General features: G+C 40.3%; 1 protein-coding gene across 9 annotated transcripts in view; it reads right to left on the bottom strand.

Annotated features, from left to right (window-relative positions):
* Positions 1-23,604, bottom strand: part of N6AMT1 (N-6 adenine-specific DNA methyltransferase 1) — a 319,675-nt gene that overhangs the window by 22,414 nt on the left and 273,657 nt on the right. For 2 of the 9 annotated variants that reach the window (XR_010125294.1, XR_010125290.1), the window contains 2 exons: positions 11,150-11,214; positions 8,659-9,564 (listed from right to left, as the gene is read on the bottom strand). The exons of 3 other annotated variants lie outside the window; for them this stretch is intronic. The gene's annotated coding sequence lies outside the window, so the exon portion shown is untranslated. Of the gene's footprint in view, positions 1-2,075; positions 4,749-8,658; positions 9,565-11,149; positions 11,215-23,604 lie in introns of those variants that run through there. 4 more of the 9 variants (XR_010125291.1, XR_010125288.1, XR_010125293.1 and 1 more) reach the window with 4 other exon arrangements.

Here is a 23,604-nt window from a genome sequence, read left to right on the forward strand (position 1 = left end):
TTTCATTCATTTCATCTTCCAGGGCTGATACCCTTTCTTCCATTTGATCGCATCGGCTCCTGAGGCTTCTGCATTCTTCATGTAGTTCTCGAGCCTTGGTTTTCAGCTCCATCAGCTCCTTTAAGCACTTCTCTGTATTGGTTATTCTAGTTATACATTCTTCTAAATTTTTTTCAAAGTTTTCAACTTCTTTGCCTTTGGTTTGAATATCCTCCCGTAGCCCGGAGTAATTTGATCGTCTGAAGCCTTCTTCTCTCAGCTCGTCAAAGTCATTCTCCGTCCAGCTTTGTTCCGTTGCTGGTGAGGAACTGCGTTCCTTTGGAGGAGGAGAGGTACTCTGGTTTTTAGAGTTTCCAGTTTTTCTGCTCTGTTTTTTCCCCATCTTTGTGGTTTTATCTACTTTTGGTCTTTGATGATGGTGATGTACAGATGGGTTTTTGGTGTGGATGTCCTTTCTGTTAGTTTTCCTTCTAACAGACAGAACCCTCAGCTGCAGGTCTGTTGGAGTACCTGGCCGGCCGTGTGAGGTGTCAGTCTGCCCCTGCTGGGGGGTGCCTCCCAGTTAGGCTGCTCAGGGGTCAGGGGTCAGGGACCCACTTGAGGAGGCAGTCTGCCTGTTCTCAGATCTCCAGCTGCGTGCTGGGAGAACCACTGCTCTCCTCACAGCTGTCAGACAGGGACATTTAAGTCTGCAGAGGTTACTGCTGTCTTTTTGTTTGTCTGTGTCCTGCCCCCAGAGGTGGAGCCTACAGAGGCAGGCAGGCCTCCTTGAGCTGTGGTGGGCTCCACCCAGTTCAAGCTTCCAGGCTGCTTTGTTTACCTAAGCGAGCCTGGGCAATGGCGGGCGCCCCTCCCCCAGCCTCACTGCCGACTTGCTGTTTGATCTCAGACTGCTGTGCTAGCAATCAGCGAGACTCCGTGGGCGTAGGACCCTCTGAGCCAGGTGCGGGCTATACTCTCCTGGGGCACCGTTTCCTAAGCCTGTCGGAAAAGCACAGTATTCGGGTGGGAGTGGCCCGATTTTCCAGGTACCGTCTGTCACCCCTGGAAGGGGAACTCCCTGACCCCTTGTGCTTCCCGAGTGAGGCAATGCCTCGCCCCTGCTTCGGCTGGCGCACGGTGCGCTCACCCACTGACCTGCGCCCACTGTCTGGCACTCCCTAGTGAGATGAACACGGTACCTCAGATGGAAATGCAGAAATCACCCGTCTTCTGCGTTGCTCGCGCTGGGAGCTGTAGACCGGAGCTGTTCCTATTCGGCCATCTTGGCTCCTCCCCCAGAAATAGGGTTATTTTCTTAATTTTGTTTTCAGATGGTTCAGTGTTAGTGTATAGAAATGTGCCGGGCGCGGTGGCTCACGCCTGTAATCCCAGCACCTTGGGAGGCCGAGGCGGGCAGATCACAAGGTCAGGAGATCAAGACCATCCTGGCTAACACGGTGAAACCCTGTCTCTACTAAAAATACAAAAAAATTAGCCGGGCGTAGTGGCGGGTGCCTGTAGTCCCAGCTACTCAGGAGGTGGAGGCAGGAGAATGGCGTGAACCCAGGAGGCAGAGCTTGCAGTGAGCCGAGATAACGCCACTGCACTCCAGCCTGGGCGACAAAGCGAGACTCCGTCTAAAAAAAAAAAAAAAAGAAATGTGACTGATTTTTGCATGCTGATTTTGTATACTGCAACTATGCTGAATTTGTTTAGTAGTTGTAAGTTTTCCTGTGTGTGTGTGTGTGTGTGTGTGTGTGTGTGAAGTCTGTAGGATTTTCTACATAGAAGATTATGTCATCTACAAAAGACCATTTTGCTTCTTCCTCTCCAATTTTGATGCCTTTTATTTCTTTTTCTTACTTAATTGCTCTGGCTGGTACTTCCTGTACTATGCTGAAAACAAGTGGCAAGAATAAGCATCCTTGTTTTTTTCTGATCTTAGAGAAAATAACCTTTAGCTTTTCAAAGTTAAGTATAATGCTAGCTGTGAGTTTTCATATATAGCCTTTGTTTTATTGAAGTAAATTCCTTCTGTACCTAGTTTCTTTGGAGTTTTTATTATGAGGGTTGAATTTTATCAAATTTTTTTTCTGCACGTAATTTTCTGATCATGTAATTTTCATTCTTCATTCTGTGAATGAAATAAACATTTCTCCAAAGCAGACATACAGATGGTCATAAGTATATGAAAATAAGTTCAACGTCACTAATCATCAGGGAAACGCAAACAAAAACCATGGAACATGACCTCAGACTTGTTATGATAAATATTATCAAAAACACAAAAGATAACAAGTGATGGCAAGGATGTGGAGCAATTATGCAAGATTAATAAGTTCTAGAGATCTGCACAGCATCGTACCCATAGTTTACAATACCATACTAGGTACTTAAAAATTTAAGAGGGTACATCTCATATTGTGTTCTTACAACAATTTTTTAAAAGACAACAACATTCCAAATACAAACATTGTAAATAGAACATTCATATGACATTATTCAATAATTCCATTAATTAAACAAATATTTATGAAAGTACTCTGGGACATACCAAGCCATTAAGAATCACCCTATAGCTTTAAAAACCTCAGGGTCTCATAGAGAATTTCGAACAGGAAGAGACCTCAACCAGCTGGAGTCATCGAGGAAGAGTTATTTGGGTAAAATGACATATTATCTGAGTTTAGTGAAAGCTGGCTTAAATCTTGAAAGGCAAAGATGTGAAAGGTGGTATAAACAGATTACAGCAATTAGAAACTCAAAGTTAGTTGATATGGGAAGGCATCTGTAATAGTCCATTTTCATGCTGCTGATAAAGACATACCCAAGACTGGGAACAAAAAGAAGTTTAATTGGACTTACAGTTCCATGTGGCTGGGGAGGCTTCAGAATCATGGTGGAAGGTGAAAGGCTCTTTCTACATGATGGCAGGAAGAGAAAATGAAGAAGAAGCAAAAGCAGAAACCCTGATAAATCCATCATATCTCATGAGACTTATTCACTATCACAAGAATAGCACAGGAAAGACCAGCCCCCATGATTCAATTACCTCCCCCAGGGTCCCCCGCCACGACATGTGGGAATTCTGGGAGATACAATCTTGAATTGAGATTTGGGTGGTATCACAGCCAAACCATATCATTCCACCCCACCCTCCAAATCTCCTGTCCTTACATTTCAAAACCAGTCATGCTTTCCCAACAGTGCCCCAAAGTCTTAACTCATTTCAGCATTAACCCAAAAGTCCATAGTCCTAAGTTTCATCTGAGACAAGGCAAGTCCCTTTTGCCTATGAGCCTGTACAATCAAAAGCGAGTAGTTACTTCCGAGATACAATGGGGGTATAGGTAGTGGGTTAATACAGCTGTTCCAAATGGGAGAAATTAGCCAAAACAAAGGGGTTACAGGGCCCATGCAACTCTGAAATCCAGCGGGGCAGTCAAATTTTAAAGCTCCAAGATGATCTCCTTTGACTCCAGGTCTCACATCCAGGTCACGCTGATGCAAGAGGTGGGTTCCCATGGTCTTATGCATCTCTGCTCCTGTGGCTTTGCTGGGTACAGCCTCCCTCCCGACTGCTTTCACAGGCCAGCATTGATTGTCTGCAGCTTTTCCAGTTGCAAGGTGCAAGCTGTTGATGGATCTACCACTCTGAGGTTTGGAGGACGGTGGCTCTCTTCTCACAGCTCCACTAGGCAGTGCCCCAGTAGGGACTCTGTGTGGGGGCTCTGACCCCACATTTCCCTTCTGTACTACCCTAGCAGAGGTTCTCCATAAGGGCCCTGTCCCTGCAGCAAACTTTTGTCTGGGCATCCAGGTATTTCCATACATCTGAAATCTAGGTGGAGGTTCCCAAACCTCAATTCTTGACTTCTGTGCCCCTGCAGGCTCAGCACCACGTGGAAGCTGCCCAGGCTTGGGTCTTCCACCTTCTGAAGCCACAGCCTGAGCTCCATATTGGCCCCTTTCAGCCACAGCTGGAGCTGCTGGGACACAGGACACCAAATCCCTAGGCTGCACACAGCACAGGGACCCTGGGCCTGGCCCACGAAATCACTTTTTCCTTCTGGGCCTCCAGGCCTCTGATAGGAGGGGCTGCCATGAAGTTCTCTGAAGTGGCCCGGAGACATTTTCCCCATGGTCTTGGGGATTAACATTAGGCTCCTTGATACTTATGCTTATTTCTGCAGCCAGCTTGGGCTTGAACGTCTCCCCGGAAAATGGGTTTTTCTTTTCTATTGCAGAGTCAGGCTGCAAATTTTCCAAGCTTGCATGCTCTGCTTCCCGTATAAAACTGAATGCCTTTAACAGTACCCAAGTCACCTCTTGAATGATTTGCTGCTTAGAAATTTCTTCCACCAAATACCCTAAATCATCTCTCTCAAGTTCAAAGTTCCACAAATCTCTAGGGTAGGGGCAAAATGCCACCAGTTTCTTTGCTAAAACATAGCAAGAGTCACCTTTGCTCCAGTTCCCAACAAGTTCCTCAGCTCCATCTGAGACCACCTCAGCCTGGATTTCATTGTCCATATCGCTATCAGCATTTTGGGCAAAGACCTTCAACAAGTCTCTAGGAAGTTCCAAACTTTCCCATATTTTCCTGTCTTCTTCTGGGCCCTTCAAACTGTTCCAGTCTCTGTCTGTTACCCAGTTCCAAAGTCGCTTCCACATTTTCAGGTATCTTTTCAGCAACGTCCCACTTTACTGGTACCAATTTACGATATTAGTCTGTTTTCATGCTGCTGATAAAGTCATACCCGAGACTGGAAACAAAAAGAAGTTTAGTTGGACTTATAGTTCCACATGGCTGCAGAGGCCTCAGAATCATGGCAGGAGGTGAAAGGTACTTATTTCATGGTGGCAGCAAGAGAAAAAGAGGAAAAAGCAAAAGCAGAAACCCCTGATAAACCATTAGATCTCATGAGACTTATTCACTATCACAAGAATAGGACAGGAAAGACCAGCCCCCATGATTCCATTACCTCCCCCTAGGTCCCTCCCACAACATGTGGGAATTCTGGGAGATACAATTCAAGTTGAGATTTGGATGGGGACACAGCCATATAATATCAGCATCATAATTCTATCAGAGAAAAAGGAGTATTGTATATAGCAAAATTTCTGAGAACTATTCTAAAATACAAAGAGCAGAATTTTGATACATTTAGGGGGATGGGTGAATTTAGAAGGGTTTAAAATGAATAGCTCATTTCATTTAGCTTCAGACCATTGTATGTTTTCATTTAGTAATTTCCTGTGTCTCAGGAGAGACAAGGTTTACTGAGCACTTAATATATGCCAAGTACTATACATATACCATTAACCACCACCCTCCAATAATTATCCAGATCAGTATTATTATTATCCCTATTTAAAGATAAGGCTTAGAGAGGCTATGTAATTTTAACAATCACACACAGCTAGCAACTATTCAGGAATTCAAAACCAGAAAGTAAGTTACCACTATACATTTATTAAAATGACTAAAATTCAAAAAACTAACAATACCATTTGCAGACAAAGTTATGTAGCAACAGGAACTCACATGCATTGCTGTTGAGAATGAAAAATGGTACAGCCACTTTGGAAGACAGTTTGAAAGTTTCTTACAAAGCTATACAGTCTTACCATATAACCCAGCAATCATACTCTAGATATAAGTGAAAACTTACGTTCACATAAAAACCTGCACATGAACATTTATAGCAATTTTGTTTATAATCACCAAAACTGGAAGTAACCAAGATGTCCTTCAATATGCAAATGAATAAGCAAACTGGGGCACATTCATGCAATGGAGTACTATCCAGTGATAAAAAAAAAAAAAAAAAAAAAGAGTTAGGGCCAGGCGCAGTGGCTCACGCCTGTAATCCCAGCACTTTGGGAGGCCGAGGAGGGCGGATCACAAGGTCAGGTGATCGAGACAATCCTGGCTAACATGCTGAAACCCGTTTCTACTAAAAATACAAAAAATTAGCCGGGCGTGGTGGCGGGCGCCTGTAGTCCCAGCTACTTGGGAGGCTGAGGCAGGAGAATGGCATGAACCCAGGAGGCAGAGCTTGCAGTGAGCAGATATCGCGCCACTGCACTCCAGCCTGGGCAACAGAGAGAGACACTGTCTCAAAAAAAAAAAGAGTTATTGAGCTATGCAAAATCATCTCAAATTACTATCCCTAAGTGAAAAACACCAGTCTGAAAAGATTACATACTACATAATTTCATTTATATAAACTTATAAAAAAGGCAAAACATTATAGTTGATAAACACATCAGTGGTTATCAGGCTGTTGAGGAGAGAGAAGGGTTTAATTGGCAAAGTACAGGCAATTTTTTAGGGAAGTGAAACTATTTTGTATTATTCTGTATTGAGGTATACATGACAATATGTATTTATCAAAACTCATAGAACTGTATAGCACAGAATGGATTTCAACATATGCAGTTTTTTTAAAAAACCATCTAGGAAATCAAGGGATTCCAAGATGTTACAAAATCATATAACTATATTACAAATATATAAAACAACCTCACTGAGGGAGTTGGGGGAGAAAGGTATTACACAAAGTAACTTTGGAAATGAGTGGAGACTGTAAGACAGGCAAAGGAACTTCACACGGGCATTGTACTCTATTAATAAACTTGTTTGCCATGGGCATAGGGGTTAACAATTCTGAAAGCATTATGCATGTAGGCTGAAATTAAATAATTAAGTAAAGGACAGTGGACAATGGGAGCCAAGCTTCTCAGTTTTGGCCCAGAAGGTTACAGACAAGCAAAAGGGGAAAACTAGAATGATCCATGTGGTATACTAGATTTGAGTTGGAAAAATCAATATGAACCCATGCTTTGCTTTGATATAAAAATGGATACATATAGAAATATTTTTAGATATGTATGTATAGGTTGATCATTACTAATTCAAAAATTCAAAATCCAGAATGTTCCAAAATCTAAAAATTTTGGAGAACATGATGTCACAAGTGAAAACATTTCACACCTGACCTCATGAGACGGATTGCAGTCAAAACTCGGGTGCATAACACACAGTTTTCTTTTAATCAGCATCCTCAAAGGAAGAAGACTCTCCCAGCTTCCTTCAGCTGCGATATATCTTTCCCACACATTTCCAGATTTCCCCATGCAAACACGCCCACAAAGGGTAATAAAATGGCATGTATGGAGGCTGGATGTGCCAATAACAGGTTTCCCATGATGCCCCACATGGAGCTAAGACTTACCTGTGTTACTCTCTGTTTTTGACTTTTTGTTTTTTGCTTATTCTTTGCTCTTTGGCATAAAGATATTGTTGAAATGTCAACAAAGCCTGCAGATACAACTATGGGTAAGATTGATAAGAAAAAGAGGAAGCATTTATGTTTATCTGTAGCACACAAAGTCAAGCTGTTGGAGAAACTGGACACCAGTGTAAGCGTGAAACATCTTACAGAAGAACATGGTGTTGGAATGACCACCATATACAAACTGAAGAAACAGAAAGATGAACCATTGAAGTTCTCTATGCTGATAGTAATGAACACAAATTAATGAAAAATAAAAAACTGAATAAAGCTAAAAATTAATATCTTGATCATGTATTGAAAGAGTGATCCATCAACACTGCAGTGAACACATGCCACTTAATGGTATACTGATCATGAAACAAGCAAAGTTCTATCATAGTGAACTGAAATTTGGAAGGAATTGAAAATACATGCAACAAGCTGGCTGCAGAAATTTCAGAAAAGACACGGCATTAAATTGTTAAAGATTTGTGGTGATAAAGCATCTGTCAATCATGAAGCAGCAGGGAAATTTATTAATTGATGAGTTTGCCAAAGTCATCACTGATGAAAATCTGGCACCAGAACAAGTCTCTAATGCTGATAAAACATCAATGCTTGGGCGTTATTGGTCCAAAAAGACACTTGCTACAGGTGACGAGACAGCCCCTCCAGGAATTAAGGATGCCAAGGACAGAATAACTGTGCTGGGATGTGCTAATGCAGCAGGCATGCATAAGTGTAAACTCTGCTTAGACAAAAGCTTGCGTCCTCTCTGTTTTCAAGGAGTGAATTTCTTACCGGTCTATTATTATGCTAATAAGAAGTCATCATCAGATCACCAATGACATCTTTTCTGATTAGCTTCACAAACATTTTGTTACAGCACTTCCTGCTGATTGCAGGGAAGCTGGATGGATAATGACTAAATGGCAAGAATGTGTTATTCCTTCACAACTATTTGGCTGATCCTCCAGCTGACATTCCCATAAAAAATAATGTCTATGCCATGTACTTTTTCCCAAATATGACTTCATTAATTCAGCCAATGTGACCAGATCACATTATATAAAAAAAGACTACATATAAAAACACTTTCTTGAGCAGCAGGCTAACAGCAGTGAACAGACACTTGGGTATGGAAGGTTTTCAAGAGAAAGCATGAAAAATGCCATATATATGCTGTTGCCAATCCTTGGAACACAGTGACCACAGACACAGTTGCTGCATGCCTGGCACAACTTCTGGCCTGTGAGTATGTTCAGTGATAATGATGAACAAGGTGGTGACTTTGAAGAATTTTGCATGTCAAGTGAGAAAAAAAAATGATGCATGACATCCTTACATATGCAAATAATATATTTTCAGAGTCCATCAGTAAGTTGAACAAACTGCATATCTAATAAGTTTTTATTAACTCTTATTTTAAGTTCAGGGGTACATGTGCAGATTGTTTATACAGGTAAACTCACATCATGGGAGTCTGTTGTACAGATTTTTTCATCACCCAGGTACTAAGCCTAGTACCCAATAATTATTTTTTCTCATCCTCTCCCTTTTCCCACCCTCCACCCTCTGGTAGGCCCCATTGTCTGTTCCCCTATATTTGCCCATGAGTTCTCATCATCTAGCTCCTACTTATAAATGAGGACATGGTGTATTTGGTTTTCTGTTCCTGAGTTAGTTTTCTAAGGCTAATGACCTCCAGCTCCATCCATGTTCCTGCAAAGGAAATTGTCTCGTTCTTGTTTACAGCTGCATAATGTTGCATGGTGTGTATGTATCACATTTTCTTTATCCAGTCTACCATTGATGGGTTTTTAGGTTGATTCTATGTCTTTGCTATTGTGAATAGTGCTGCAAGGAACATACGCATGCATGTAATTTTATGATAGAACAATTATATTCTTGTGGGTATATACCCAGTAATAGGATTGCTGGGTTGAATGGTAGTTCTGTTTTTAGGTCTTTGAAGAATCGCCACACTGTTTTCCACAATGGCTGAACTAATTTACACTCCCACCAACAGTGTATAAATGTTCCTTTTTCTCCACAACCTCACCAGCACCTGTTATTTTTTGACTTTTTAGTAATAGCTATTCTTACTGGTGTGACATGTTATCCCATTGTAATTTTGATTTGCATTTCTCTAATGATCAGTGATGTTGAGGTTTTACACATCAGTAATGAGGCTGTAGTTGTGCAGTCATTGACCAATGGAGCCAAAAAGTTCTGAATCAAGATGATCATGATGATAGTGATGATGAAGATGGCGTCATTAACACTGCAGAAAAAGTGCCTGCAGACAATACGTGAAAATGTGTGATGGGTTTATTGAAGGACTAAAACAGCATGCATTTATAACAGAACAAGAAATCATGTCAGTTTATAAAATTAAAGAGAGGCTTCTAAGACAAAAATTATTCTTAAGGAGGCAGACGACTCTGGAAGAAACATTTTTAAAAGCCATCCAGCAGAATGCCTCTTATCCCTAGGGGATTCACTTCCCGGTCTTTCAAACGCTTCTGATGTTTCTTCCCACGTAAAAATATAAAATATAGCATACAATAAGCTTTTAATCAAAACACAGCATCAGAGGAGGAGACTGAAAGCTTACTGTTGCTGCTGTTGCTGCTGTTGTTTAACGGCTGATCCAGCTATTCTCGGGTTTGACTTTACTATACAAAGGACAGGTCGTATTTTTTACTAAGTACTTACATGAATAAGTGTAAGAAAATGATTATTGATCAGTAGCATTTAAATTCAGAGTCAGGAATTATGGTGATGCCAAACAACCACAGATTATCCACAAAGGTGGTTGACATAGTGGCACTTTTGCTTTCTGATGATTCCATGTACACAAACTTTGTTTCATATAAAAAAATTATTAAAAATATTATACTAGCCAGGTGTAGTGGCACACACCTATAATCCCAGCTACTTAGGAGGCTGAGACAGGAGAATTACTTGAACCCGGGAGATGGAGGTTGCAGTGAGCCAAGATTTGTGCCATTGTACTTCAGCCTGGGTGACAGAGCAAGACTTTGTCTCAAAAAATACACATATATTAAATTACTTTCAGGCCATTTGTATAAGGTGCATATAAACATAAATAAATTTTATGTTTAGACTTGGATCTCATCTCCAAGGTGTCTTGTTATGTACATGCAAATATTCTAAAACCAAAAAAATCTGAAATCTCAAACATTTCTGGTCCCAAGCACTTCAGATAAGATACTCAACCTGTATACATGGATTAGTATGTACACCTATATTTTCTCACTCTCACAGGTGAAAGAAGTAACAACATCACATTAGCAATGAGTAGACCCAGTTCCCAGGTCTTGGTTTCTAATACTATTCTTCAATAGAAACAAACATCACTCTTCAGAGAAATGGTTGATTCCAGGGCTAGGGTGGGAAATATACCAGATGATCCTGGAGCAACTTGTAGTGCCATTAAGTAAGGAAGTACTCAAAAAAATTCATGATAACGAATGTATGTCAAAGAAACACAGGAGCTGAGTAAAAAGCTCCCAATGGCCAAAGCTGGAACAGTTTGTGCAAAATAAAAAACAGTAGTATTGGGTTATAACCCAAGTATAAAATAAATATTCATGAGTCCATATAGATGTACATAAATGGCTACGTAAGTAAATAAATGCAGAGAATAGACAAATCTCTCTTGCAGAAGAATTCCAAGTATTTTATGTACTCTATCCTCATCGAGGTAGAGCATAACTCATAGTGACTTCCTTCCAAAAAAGACAGTTGGAAAAGGGCTGGGGTAGAGCAACTTTCAACAGCAAAATCCGACAAACACTACTTCAGCTACATGATCAAGGTTAACATCAACAGTGATAAGTAACATTGATAGCACTTACCCTGACATGATGTGATGAGAATGGCATTTTACCTCTGTGATCTTCCTCTCAAATACCCATAACCTCTGTTTAATTGTGAGAAAAACATAATATAAACCCAAATTGAGGGACATTTTACAAAATATCTGATCAGTACTCAAAACTGTCAAGGTAATAAAAAATAAGAAAACTCTAAGAAACTATCCTAGCCAAGAGAAGACTGAGCAGACATGAGGACAAAATTTAATGTGATATCTTGTATGAAATTCAGAGACAGAGAAAGGATAACAGGGAAAGACTAAGGGAATCAAAATAAAATGTGGAATTTAATTAATAATAATGCACTCATATTAGTTCATTAATTGTGACAAATGTACCAAACTAATGTAGGAGATAAACAATAAGGGAAACTGAGTGTATGTTATATGGAAATTATGTGTACTATCTTCACAATGTTTCTGTACACTTAAACTATTTAAAATAAAAAATTAATTTTTAAAAAAGCAGACAGTCTGACTGCAGGGTGCATGCTCTTAAACCTAGGCAATACTGCCTTTTTAATATATGAAATTCCTATTTGACTAGCTATTATCTACTTCCCCAACAGTAAGGGGGAGTTGTAACTTTTATTATAATTTCAAAACTAATTTTCTCCCAAAGATGATTAATTTTCAGTGATAATAAACATCAAATTTTTTAAATCCAAATCTCTTTTTCCTTTATAAATAGCCACTTAGTTGTTTTGTGTCATTGAATACTAAACCTAAACTCTCAATTTGTGCTAGAATGAAGTTTGTTGTCCTGTATAGCAAAGAGCCATTCAGCATTTACCAGGGCTATTAAACCATATTGCTGCATCGTTCACAATAGTTGAAATTGTTATCACTTTCCTACTGTTTGACTCCAGGCTTTAACAAGCATTTATTGGCACTGAAGCAGAATATGAAGTTGGAATGATCAATTATTTCTATTATATTATAGACAATATATTTTTAAAAGCTATAGCAATTATTATTACATTTTTTTAATTTTAAATTTTTGTGGGTACAGTAGGTGTATATATTTATAGGATATATGAGATGTTTTGATACAGGCATGCAATGCATAATAATCGTATCATGGAAGATGGGGTATCTATATCCTCAAACATTTATCGTTTGTGTTACAAACAATTCAGTTATATTCTTTTAGTTATTTTAAAATGTACACCTACATTATTATTGACTATAGTCAACCTGTTGTGCTATCAAATACTAGGCTTTATTCATTCATTCTATTTTTTGTACCCATTAACCGTCCCCACATCCCCCTAACCAAAAAAGATCAGGATCATGTATGAGATGAATGCTAACTCACAGGCGTGCAGGAAAGTGTTCACTCAGCAGGTCTGGGTTGCTCAAACTGAACATTTCCAAGAAAATCCTGTCTTCAGGACTGGCCCTGGAAGACGAGCTCTGAGCCTTTGAAAGTTTCTGCCTGATAAGAATCTTTTGTATGCCTGAGGCCTTGGGCCATGCAGCACTAGTTTGATCATAAGGTTTATGCTGACAATATGATCTGTGTTGAATGATTTTTCTAATGGTTGCATATGAATGACATGTTTTGCTCTGAGGTGCTGGAGTAGAAGTAGCTGAGGTCAGTCAGACAGTCATTGCATGACTTTGTGATAAATCTCCAAAAATAACCCTGGATACCATGATTCAGATGAGCTTATCTAGTTGGCAACACATCACATATGTTGCTACACATCCTTGGAAGAATTAAGCACAACCATGCAACTCCACTGTGAAGGACATCTGCAAGCTCATGCCTGGTTTCTCCTGGATGTTGCCTCATGCACCTTTTCTCTTAGCTTATTTTAATGCGTATCCTTTCACTGTAAGAAACCACAGCCATGAGTTAGTGAGTTTTCTGAGTCCTGCAAGTCCGCAAGTCCTTCCAGTAAATTATTGAGCCTGAGAGTGACCTTAGGGATTCCTGGGAATTCTATAGAATTACCCATTCCCCAACACCAAGTCAAAAACAGTGAGTACAGGTTGACTGGAAGTTTTTCTCAATCGCAGGACAGTAAGTGAAAAGAGTTGGGGACACTGAAGACAGAGTTACAGAAAAAAATGCCACAGAATCCAGCCTGAATAAGCATTAACATGAAGTCAATATGGAACAGCAGGCTGAAAGAAGAGTAGTCCCTGTAGTTACTGATATGGTCAGAAAGAAGAATAGTAAAGGATTGAAGGTAGTGAGGACATGATGTTGGAGTTTAGCACTTCAGAAATGATGGGCAAAGTTGCAAAGAATCCTAAAGTTTAGTCTGCACTATGGAGCTAGTAAACTGATTGAGAGTGAAGGTAAAAGCAAATATAGTTGAGGGGATTCAGAAGCTATGATGCTAATGTGGTCCAGGGTAATGCACATGCAAGCATACAGAGGAAAACAGTGAAAAATAAATGAATATCAACGTTCTTGATGGTGAAGTAGTGTTGTATTAGTCCATTTTCATGCTGCTGATAAAGACATCCTTGAGACTGCGTAATTTATTAAGAAAAAGAAGTTTAATGGACTGGGGAGGGCTCACAATCATGGCGGAGGCAAAAGGCATGTCAAGAGAGAGAATGAGAATCAAGTGAAAAGGATTTCCTCTCACAAAACCATCAGATCTCGTGAGACTTATTCACTACCATGAGAACAGTATGGGGAAAACCACCTCCATGATTCAATTATCTCCCACCAGGTCCCTCCCACAACACGTGGGAATAATGGGAGCTACAATTCAAAATGAGATTTGGGTGGGGACTCAGAGCCAAATCATTTCATTCTGCCCATAGCCCCTCCCAAATCTCAAGTCCTCACATTTCAAAACCAATCACGTCTTCCCAACAGTCCACCAAAGTCTTAACTAATTTCAGCATTAACTCAAAAGTCCACAGCCCAAAGTCTGATCTGAGACAAGGCACACCCCTTCCACCTATGAGCCAGTAAAATTAAAAGCAAGTTAGTTACTTCCTAGATACAATGGGGGTACAGGCATTGGATAAATACATCCATTCCAAATGAAAGGAATTGGCCAAAACAAACGGGCTACAGAGACAGTGAAAGTCCAAAATCTAGCAGAGTAGTCAAATTAAAGCTTAAATTAATTAACTAGCAGAGTAATTAAATTAAAGCTCCAAAATTATCTCCTTTGACTCCATGTCTCAGATCCAGGTCATGCTGATGCAAGAGGTGTGTTCCCATGATCTTGGGCAGCTCCACCACTGCGGCTTTGCAGTGTACAGCTTCTCCCCAGCTGCTTTCACAGGCTGGCATTGAGTGTCTGTGACTTTTTCAGGTGCATGGGCAAGCTGCAGGTGGATCTATCATTCTGGGATCTGGATGACTGTGGCCCTCTTTTCATGGCTTCATTAGGCAGTGCCCCAGTGGGGACTCTGTGTGGGGGCTTTAACTCCACATTTCCCTTTGGCACTGCCATAGCAGAGATTTTTCATGAGGGCCCCGCCCCTGCAGTAAACTTCTGCATGGACATCCAACCATTTCTATACACCCTCTGAAATCTAGGCAGAGGTTCCCAAACCTCAATTCTTGACTTCTGTGCACCTGCAGGCTCAACACCACGTGGAAGTTGCCAAGGCTTGGGGCTTGCACCCTCTAAAGTCACAGCCTGAGCTGTACCTTGGCCCCTTTTGGCCATGGCTAGAATGGCTGGGACACAGGGCACAAAGTCCCTAGGCTGCACACAGCAGGGGCACCCTGGGCCCAGCCCATGAAACCTTTTTTTCTTCCAAGCCTCTGGGCCTGTGATGATAAGGGCTGTCTCAAAGGTCTCTGACATGCCCTGGAGACATTCCCCCCACTGTCTTGGTGATTAACATTTGGCTTCTTGTAACTTATGCAAATTTCTGCAACTAGCTCGAACTTCTCCTCAGAAAATGGGTTTTTCTTTTCTATCTCATTGTCAGGCTGCAAATTTTCTGAACTTTTATGCTCTGCTTCTCTTTTAAAACTGAATACTTTTAACAGCACCCTAGTCACCTCTTGGATGTTTTGTTGCTTAGAAATTTCTTCTGCCAGATACCCTAAATCATTTCTCTCAAGTTTAAAGTTCCACAAATCTCTAGGGCAGGGGTAAAATGCCACCAGTCTCTTTGCTAAAACATAGCAAGAGTCACCTTTATTCCAGTTTCCAATAAGTTCCAAAACTCCACTCCTCCATAATAATAAATCTCAGTTAATGGTTACTTCATTCTTCTGACTGCTTAAGCCAAAAACCTTGGAGTTATCCTTTACTCAGCTTTTCCTCAAACCAAGTGTTCAATCTTCTAACATATTATGTCAACTCTGGTTCAAAATACATTCAGCTTCAACCATTGCTCACTACTTCCAAACCACCAGTATCACGTGCCTGGTTCTTTTCCTCATCCTCATGCTCTATCCCAGCATATTCTACTCAGCAGCAAGAGGGATTCTGGTAAAACATGATCAGGTCATGTCATTTATCTCCCAGCACTACCATCTCACTGGGCGCAAACATCCAAATCTACTAGTGGCTTTCAAGGACCTGCATTTACTGAGCCAGTAGCATCCTCATTGCACTTCCCCTCACCCCCTGTTCCCCATGCTCCATCCCAGCATATTCTACTCAGCAGCAAGAGGGATCCTGGTAAAACATGATCAGGTCATGTCATTTATCTCCCAGCACTACCATCTCACTGGGCGCAAACATCCAAATCTACCAGTGGCTTTCAAGGACCTGCATTTACTGAGCCAGTAGCATCCTCACTGCACTTCTCCTCACCCCCTGTTCCCCAGCCTTACTGGCCTCTTTGGTGCTCCCTGGCTTTCTACACCTACTGATCTCTCTTCTTGGAACATTAGTCTCCCAGATAAGCACGTTTCTCTCCTTCAGCTTCTTAGGGTTTTTGCTCAAATGTAATCCTCCAATTGAGACTTTCTCTACTAACACTTTTTACTATTTACAATTGCACTACACCCACTTCATCGCCTGGCAATTCCTATCTCCTCCCTTGGTTTTAGTTTTTTTCTCCCTAGCACTAGTCACCTTCTGACATCCATCTCTCTCTCTCTCTCTCTTTCTGTAATTTAGTCATTTAGGATTGCTCTTTCTTTCTAGTATGTAACCCCAAGGAGCAAGGAGATTTTCCATTCACTACTGTTTTTCTAGTTCCAAGAACTAAAGCTAGCACAGACTATTAAGTACTCAACACAGACTGTATTTGTTGAATGAATGAGTGAATGAATGAATGAATGAATGAATGAATGAATGAAAAGCAACGGAAAGTGTTACATAACATCATTTTGTAATCAGCAGACTCACCATTAAACCCAGCCCCTGGACACATCCTGTTATAACCTTGTCTGGAAGCAGCAAGTGTGAGGACCGAGAAACAGCTGCCCAATAGAGCACTGTCCTCCTAGTGAATTATGCAATGCTTCAACCATTTAATTCACTGTACATTGTCATCAGATAATGGCTTGTACAAGCCTTATTTCCTCAGGGGGAAGAATTTTGGCTTCCTAAACAAGAAAAACTTTTAATTATCTATTCCTTTAACTATGAAGGAAAAAAGGACTATTTCTGCATTTTTTTTCTTCTTGGAAAACTGGGCTTCGTTGGTTGTCTTTGATAACTTAAATATATGGACTGTGTTTTTTAAATTACTTTATTGTATTCATTTTTACATGTATTTATGGAGCACCTACAATGTGTTTATTTATTTATTTAGTCATAAAAATGGTTATTAAATATCTGATATGTGCCAAGGGATGTGCTACTCAGTAAAACTGACATACTTATTTTTCTGGGTTTCAACGTTCATTACAATAAAAAATATATTTAATAAATAAACAAATAACTGCGACTTTAGAATTGTTGTATTCTACATTTTGTGCATATTAATCCTGGAAGTGAACAATGGTTCACCGCATGCCATTCAAACACTATGCCTCCAGAAATCCACTAGGACATCTCTGATGCTCCCATGTTGTTTTCACTATGAATGCACAATTGTAGCTGCAGCCTGAAAAGTGCATAGAAATCACAAGCTATAGCCTTCAGGAAAGAGGGTCTAGGTCACAGTATGAAGATCTGTGTCACTGTGTCACATTAGAAGGCAAGACTCCTGAGCCAATAGAGGGTGAAAGGAATCTTGCATGTGCAGTGGAAATGATAGATAACAGTTTTAGCATTGGGACCAACCTTGGGGGCAGGAATGATTATAGCTTATCTCACTAACCCTCCAGCTACCATATTGAGGTAGCCACAGCTGGATGGAATGAACTTCATGCAGTGCACCTGAGCAATCAACAAGAGGAGTAGCCTGCTAAAGACACCCAGTGCTTCTCCTAGACCTCCTTGTATCCCTTTTGCCATTTCTGTACTTTGCTGCCTATTTTCTTCCAATGGCCAGCACCTGACACTCATCTTAGGACAACTGCCCTCAGGGGTCCCTGAAGACCACTTGCCTGCAGCCATCATGGAAAGCCACGATGGTGAATTCTCATCTCAAGGAGGAAAGCCCAGCTCCTTGGCCTCCAATGGGGACACACTAAGGCTTAACCCACACACCAGAGTACTCTTGCAGAATCGGGCTGACACTATCTTCAAAAACTCATTAGCTTCATCCCCATCCCTGCCCTGCTTCTTCAGCCTTCTTATAAATTTCTCTTGGGAAACTTCCCTAATAAATCATTTGCCACTAATACTAATCTCAAAGATCACTTCTGGAGAACCCAATCTAGGTCACCCTCTTAGTCTCATTTTCAGGCACTGCCCATAGAGCCCCACTTTTCTTATTCTATGGTGACATAGTGAATTCATAGGCAATCCCTTAGTGACATTTAGCAAGTGACAATATTGCTTTCCAGGAGGCAGCCCATACAGTTTAACTCTTCCACAATATTATTTTACTGAGGATATATATAGATAGATAGATACAAACTCTCTCTCTAGAGAGAGAGTTTAACTCTTCCACAGTATTATTTTACTGAGGATACATATATATGTGTGTGTGTGTTTGTGTATGTTTTAGGTTGCAAGGGGAAAGTAATATAAAACCTTTGAATGCTCTAGAATACTGTTTTTGCATTTCCTTCTTAATTCTTATATGACTACAATCCCAAGAAGGTTTTCTTTTCCTGGGTAGTTTTCTGAAGGAGCTCATCCTGCCACATCACTCCCACAATGTGTTTATTTTCGGCAGCTCAGTTGGAGTCTGCCTTGCAATAAATGAACTTTCACTCTCAGCTCATATATGGGGTGACAGCAGTGTTGTCTTCAATTGTCTTTATGACAGGGCTCTGGTTCCTACCTGGTTGATTCCAAGGTGCATGTCTACCCAGAAGTTGGTGGCGAGCCACGCAGGTGGCCTGCCTGAACTCTTGAATGCAGCAAGCTCTGCGTACTCATCTGGTCCAGGCAGGCCAACTGCTATAGGGAGAGGTGAACACAGTCCTTATAATTAAAGGATTCTGTGGCTGGAAGATCATACAAGTCACCCTGGTTCAATCCCTACTTTCTGATGAGAAAATTGAGGCTCCTCATTGTCACACAATGTTTTGGTGCAAGATCTGAGATCAGAATCGGTGTTTAGACCCTCAGTCTACCCTGCTTCATATAGAACTGGATTTTGTCTTTTTCCTTTAAAAGAGGGCCCTTTAAGGCGGGGAACATCACACACCAGGGCCTCTCAGGGAGTGAGGGGCTGGAGGAGGGATAGCATCAGGAGAAATACCTAATGTAAATGATGAGTTGATAGGTGCAGCAAACCAACACGGCACATGTATACCTATGTATCAAACCTGCACATTGTGCACATGTACCCTAGAACTTAAAGGATAATAAAAAAAGAAAAGAGGGCCCTTCAAATTTCTGCCTGTCACAGGAGTAGTTTGTACCATTCCCTATATGAGAAAGACAGATGGGAACTTTCCAGGTGAGTAACAACTTTGACTTTTCATTCAGCAAATGTCTACAGTGGGTGAAGATAGAAATGTCTATTTTATTCCACGTTGACCCGTAAATGACCTACTGTACAAACTGCTCAGCAATTCTCCTCATTTTGCAGATGAAAAAATAGAAGTTCTGTAAGTTGTAATGACTTAACCTGAGACCATATGGTAAAGAATATTTTCAGGGTGCAAACCCCAGTGTCTCTATTGTCAAAGCTTGCACTCCACATACCACTCTGCCTCTCCAAAGCCTCACACCATTTGCTTTTTAGCTTGGCACAGATCTTACTAAAATGTCTTTGCCCTCTTTCCTGCTTTGGTAATACAGTGGAGTGGTCAGAGTTGAAGTCTTCTTTGATGCATTGGGACCATGTTGTGCCACAGACAATTGTTCTTGAGCATGAATTTTTCTTGTACAGGTCCGTGCATGTAACTACCTGAAGGAGACAGGATTGTCCTAAATCTGAACTGACCCCGTCCTTGAATATTGTTTTCCTCCTGATTTTAGGCATGTATCATGTAGGATTGATCCACATGTGGATGCACTTATGTCAACAAAAAGCATGCATAATTTCAAACATTCAGGCCTTGGTCTGCTCTTGCTCATAGCACCTCCACACAGCCAAGGCAGAATTCCCATTTGGGAACCAGAAGCTTTGCAAAGGAACTCCATTGGCATGTATTAGAATGCTGGTTGTTTTGACAGACCCAAGACTTCACTGAGTTCAACTGCACACAGATATTAATGCTGAGTTTCAAATATATTGAAAGCGGAAGAAGAACAGATTGTTCCTCTGTGTAGTGGTTTCGTTCTGAAGAACTCTCTTTGAAGTCAAAGAAATGGATGCCTGCAACACATAGAGAGTGCAGCGGAGAATGGCACTCATGTGTCACTCTTAAATACTTTCAACTTGGCTATTTTTAAGTCAAATGTCTTCAAATATGTCAAAAGCACTTGTTCTAAATTAAGAATAAAGGCCATGGCAAGTTGTGATTTTTTTTTTAACTAAGTCAGTTTTTTAGCTCTTTAAACATGACTGAATCCATATGGAAGCTTTTGTTCAATACGAAAACCATGTTTTTCCATCTTCCTGAATGGCCAATCCAAATTTCCTCATGCTTAAATATTTTAATATATATACAGATATGTAAACACATTGAATGTAAATATGTATATCTGTGTGAGTAAATCTGTGTGAGTAAATATGTGTATCTGTGTGAGTTAATCCATGTATTGTGTGTTTATGTATGTATATGTGTATATCAGGTATAGAAAGTGTTCATTTTAAGGCCAGTTTTGATTGAAAAATTTAATATACTTTATTAGTAGGTGCCATAACTAGGATGTTTCTATTTCAATGTCAAACTACAGCAACAATAAAATTATAACAATTATGTTCCATTGAAGGTATCCATGACATTTGGACAAAAACAATGCTTTCTTGACCTGTTAGTGACTTTCTCAGTACAGTAAATTATTTTTGGCCAACATGTTAAAGTAAAATTTTCATAACAACACACACACACACACATATACACTCACACAACCTGTTGCAGGATAATAAAAAGAGAAACTGCAGACCTGAGAAAGTAGTGTTGGAAGTACCAGTTGGAATATCCAAAAATTCACAAATCAAAGACAAATTTTGAGTCATAACAGTATACAGAGATAGTACTGTAATACGGCTGGCAATCCAAGCCCCAAGCACTCAAAATTCATTTTGGGCAGGACTTCTAAAAATGGGGAAAAAAAAAACAAAACAAAAATGCCAGGGAGCCTTAAAAGGTAGTTCTCTAAGTTACCAAAATCGTATTGTTCTCCAGAATATATCATTACAACTAAAACAGTGTTGTACATGGAGACCCATCCAAATTATGTTTGCCCATGAGCTCCATAAAGAAGCCAAATATGTGTGACTCTGTTGCCCTGCAACAGGCATCTCCTGACTCCTCTGGCTGGTCATCTCACTCCGATTATTACTCTTCAGTAGAAAATAACTTTGGGGTAACAAAGAAGGCAGGATAAACTACACAAATAAACTTGGTAGAAGCATTAAAAAAATGGGAAAAAACTGTGTTCAGGTAAAAGACAAAGCTGATAATGTCCTAAATGGAGGCATTTTTATTATCTCATGGTCTGTATTCAGTAATAGTTTCATTTATTTATTCATTCATTTATTTCAAGCTACGCATTGAGCAACGTCTCAATGTGCCAGGCAATACGCACGGTGGTTACAGTGATAAATAAGACAGAAAAGGCTTCTGCCTCAATAAAGTTTACAGTTTAATGGCAAAGGCAGGCAAAGATGAAAGAAGCAAAATTATGATAATTATGTACCATTAAAATATCTATGATATTTGGACAAAGAAACTGCTATCTTAACCTATTACTGATTTTCTCTTTGAAATAAATTATTTTTGGCCAACTTGCTAAAGTGAAATTTTTACTGGGGAAAGTATAACATATTTATTGAACAGCAAGAAATTCTGACCAGAATTCAGTGACCAAAGTAACATATATCAATGAGTAGGATGAGGAGAGATTATGGAGGCTTGCAAGAGGTATTCAGATTGAATTACGGGTGGAGACTTAGTCAATTTTTAATATGAATGATATGGTAAAAACATTGTTTGAGGGCCAGGTGCAGTGGTTCATGCCTGTAATCCTAGAACTTTTGGAGGCCGAAGCGGGTGTATTGCCTGAGCTCAGGAGTTCGTGACCAGCCTGGGCAACACGGTGCAACCCTGTCTCTACTAAAATACAAAAAATTAGCCAGCCATGGTGGCGTGCACCTGTAGTCCCAGCTACTTGGGAAGCTGAGGCAAGAGACTTGCGTGAACCTGAGAGTCAGAGGTTGCAGTGGGCCAATATCGTGCCATTGCACTCCAGCCTGGGCAATACAGCGAGACTCCATCTCAAAAAAATAATTATTAAATAATACATACATCAATAAATAAATAAATAAAATGTTGTCTGAGGAAAACTGGTGTCATCATTGCAGGCAGAGAAGAGATCAACTAGGTTTCCTGACATCCAAGATTAGGTTATGTTCACCCAATCCATGCAAATATATGACTCTACTCTTTCACTCTAGCCAACAGGTTTAAACTTACTTTTTTCTTCTTTGTCTGCCTTTGCGATTAAACTGCAAACTTCATGGAGGCAGAAGCTCTTTCTGTCTTATTTACTACCATAACCACTATGCATATTACCTGGCACATTGAGAAGTTGCTCAATACACAGCTTGAAATAAATGAACGAATAAGTAAACGAAACTATTACAGAATATAGACCATGGGATAATAAAGGTTTAAATTAAGATTATGGAGATGAAAAGAGAGGAAGAAATACTGCAAACATTGAAAATTAGATTAGCATGATTTTATATAGAAGATGCAAGAGGGACTGATACAAAAATATTAACAGTTTGCATCTGTACAGACCTTGATAATTTACATAGTATTTTCACAAATGACTTAACAATTTTGAACAACTTTGCCCCATGTTTTCAATCCCAAACAAACAAAATTATGTTGACGATATTGAGGAAATCCAAGACTTGAGCTGCAGGACCATTTGGAGGGATATGTTAAGTTCAGTTGTAGTCACACTGAATTTGAAAATAAGGCAGAATGTTGAAATGAAAATATCTAGTATTAAATTGAAAATATGGAACACTGACATGAAAGAACAGGTCTGGAGATACAAACTGACTGTCTTTCAGGGCTGAAAAAGCAAGGAGACACTTTCAACCAAAACCCAAGTCAGTTTAATAATATGTTTTCATTCTCCAATTTTAAAATTTTCACTTTAGGGTATCAATTGCATTTTTCAATTTGTATATTCAAGTAAACTAAAAACTCCTATTAGCTTCAAGGCTAATACATTTTCAACTTCAAAAAAAATAGAAATGGGATACCGGAAAAAATGGCTGATAGGAGGTAGGACTAAATTGCAGCTCCCACTCAGATGGACAGAGCAGCATATGGAGACCCACTTCATGAACTTTTGCTCCAAGAACTACTGAAGGACATACCAGGAAACCCAAGAGAATCCACAGACCCTTTGAAGGAGGTGGATGGCTATTGCAGGCTCTGTGAGACAGCTGAGGAACTGTGAGTTGGCTTGCTTTCTCAGCTGGGAGGCTTGTAGCCTTGAGTAAGTTCTCAGCCATGCTCGCAGGCTGCCTGGAAATAAATTCAATGCTATTGGCAGGGCACAGTGGGAGTGACACCGGCCTTTTGGGCTATGGGCTGCATGGGAGCTGGGTGAGGCCTGTGGCTGCCAGCTTTCCCCCACTTCAGTGATAACCTGGGCGACTCAACAGAGGCAGCCATCATCCCCTGGGAAACATAATTCCATTGGCCTGAAAACCACACCCCCATCCCTCACAGCAGCCACAGCAAGCCCTGCCCAAGGAGAGTCTGAGCTCAGAAATGCCTAAACCTGCTCCCACCTGAAAGTCTTCCCTACCCACTCTGGTCATCAAAGACAAAGGACATAATCTCTT

This window comes from Pongo pygmaeus, chromosome 22 (genome assembly GCF_028885625.2).
Source record: "Pongo pygmaeus isolate AG05252 chromosome 22, NHGRI_mPonPyg2-v2.0_pri, whole genome shotgun sequence".
NCBI classification, from domain to species: domain Eukaryota; kingdom Metazoa; phylum Chordata; class Mammalia; order Primates; family Hominidae; genus Pongo; species Pongo pygmaeus.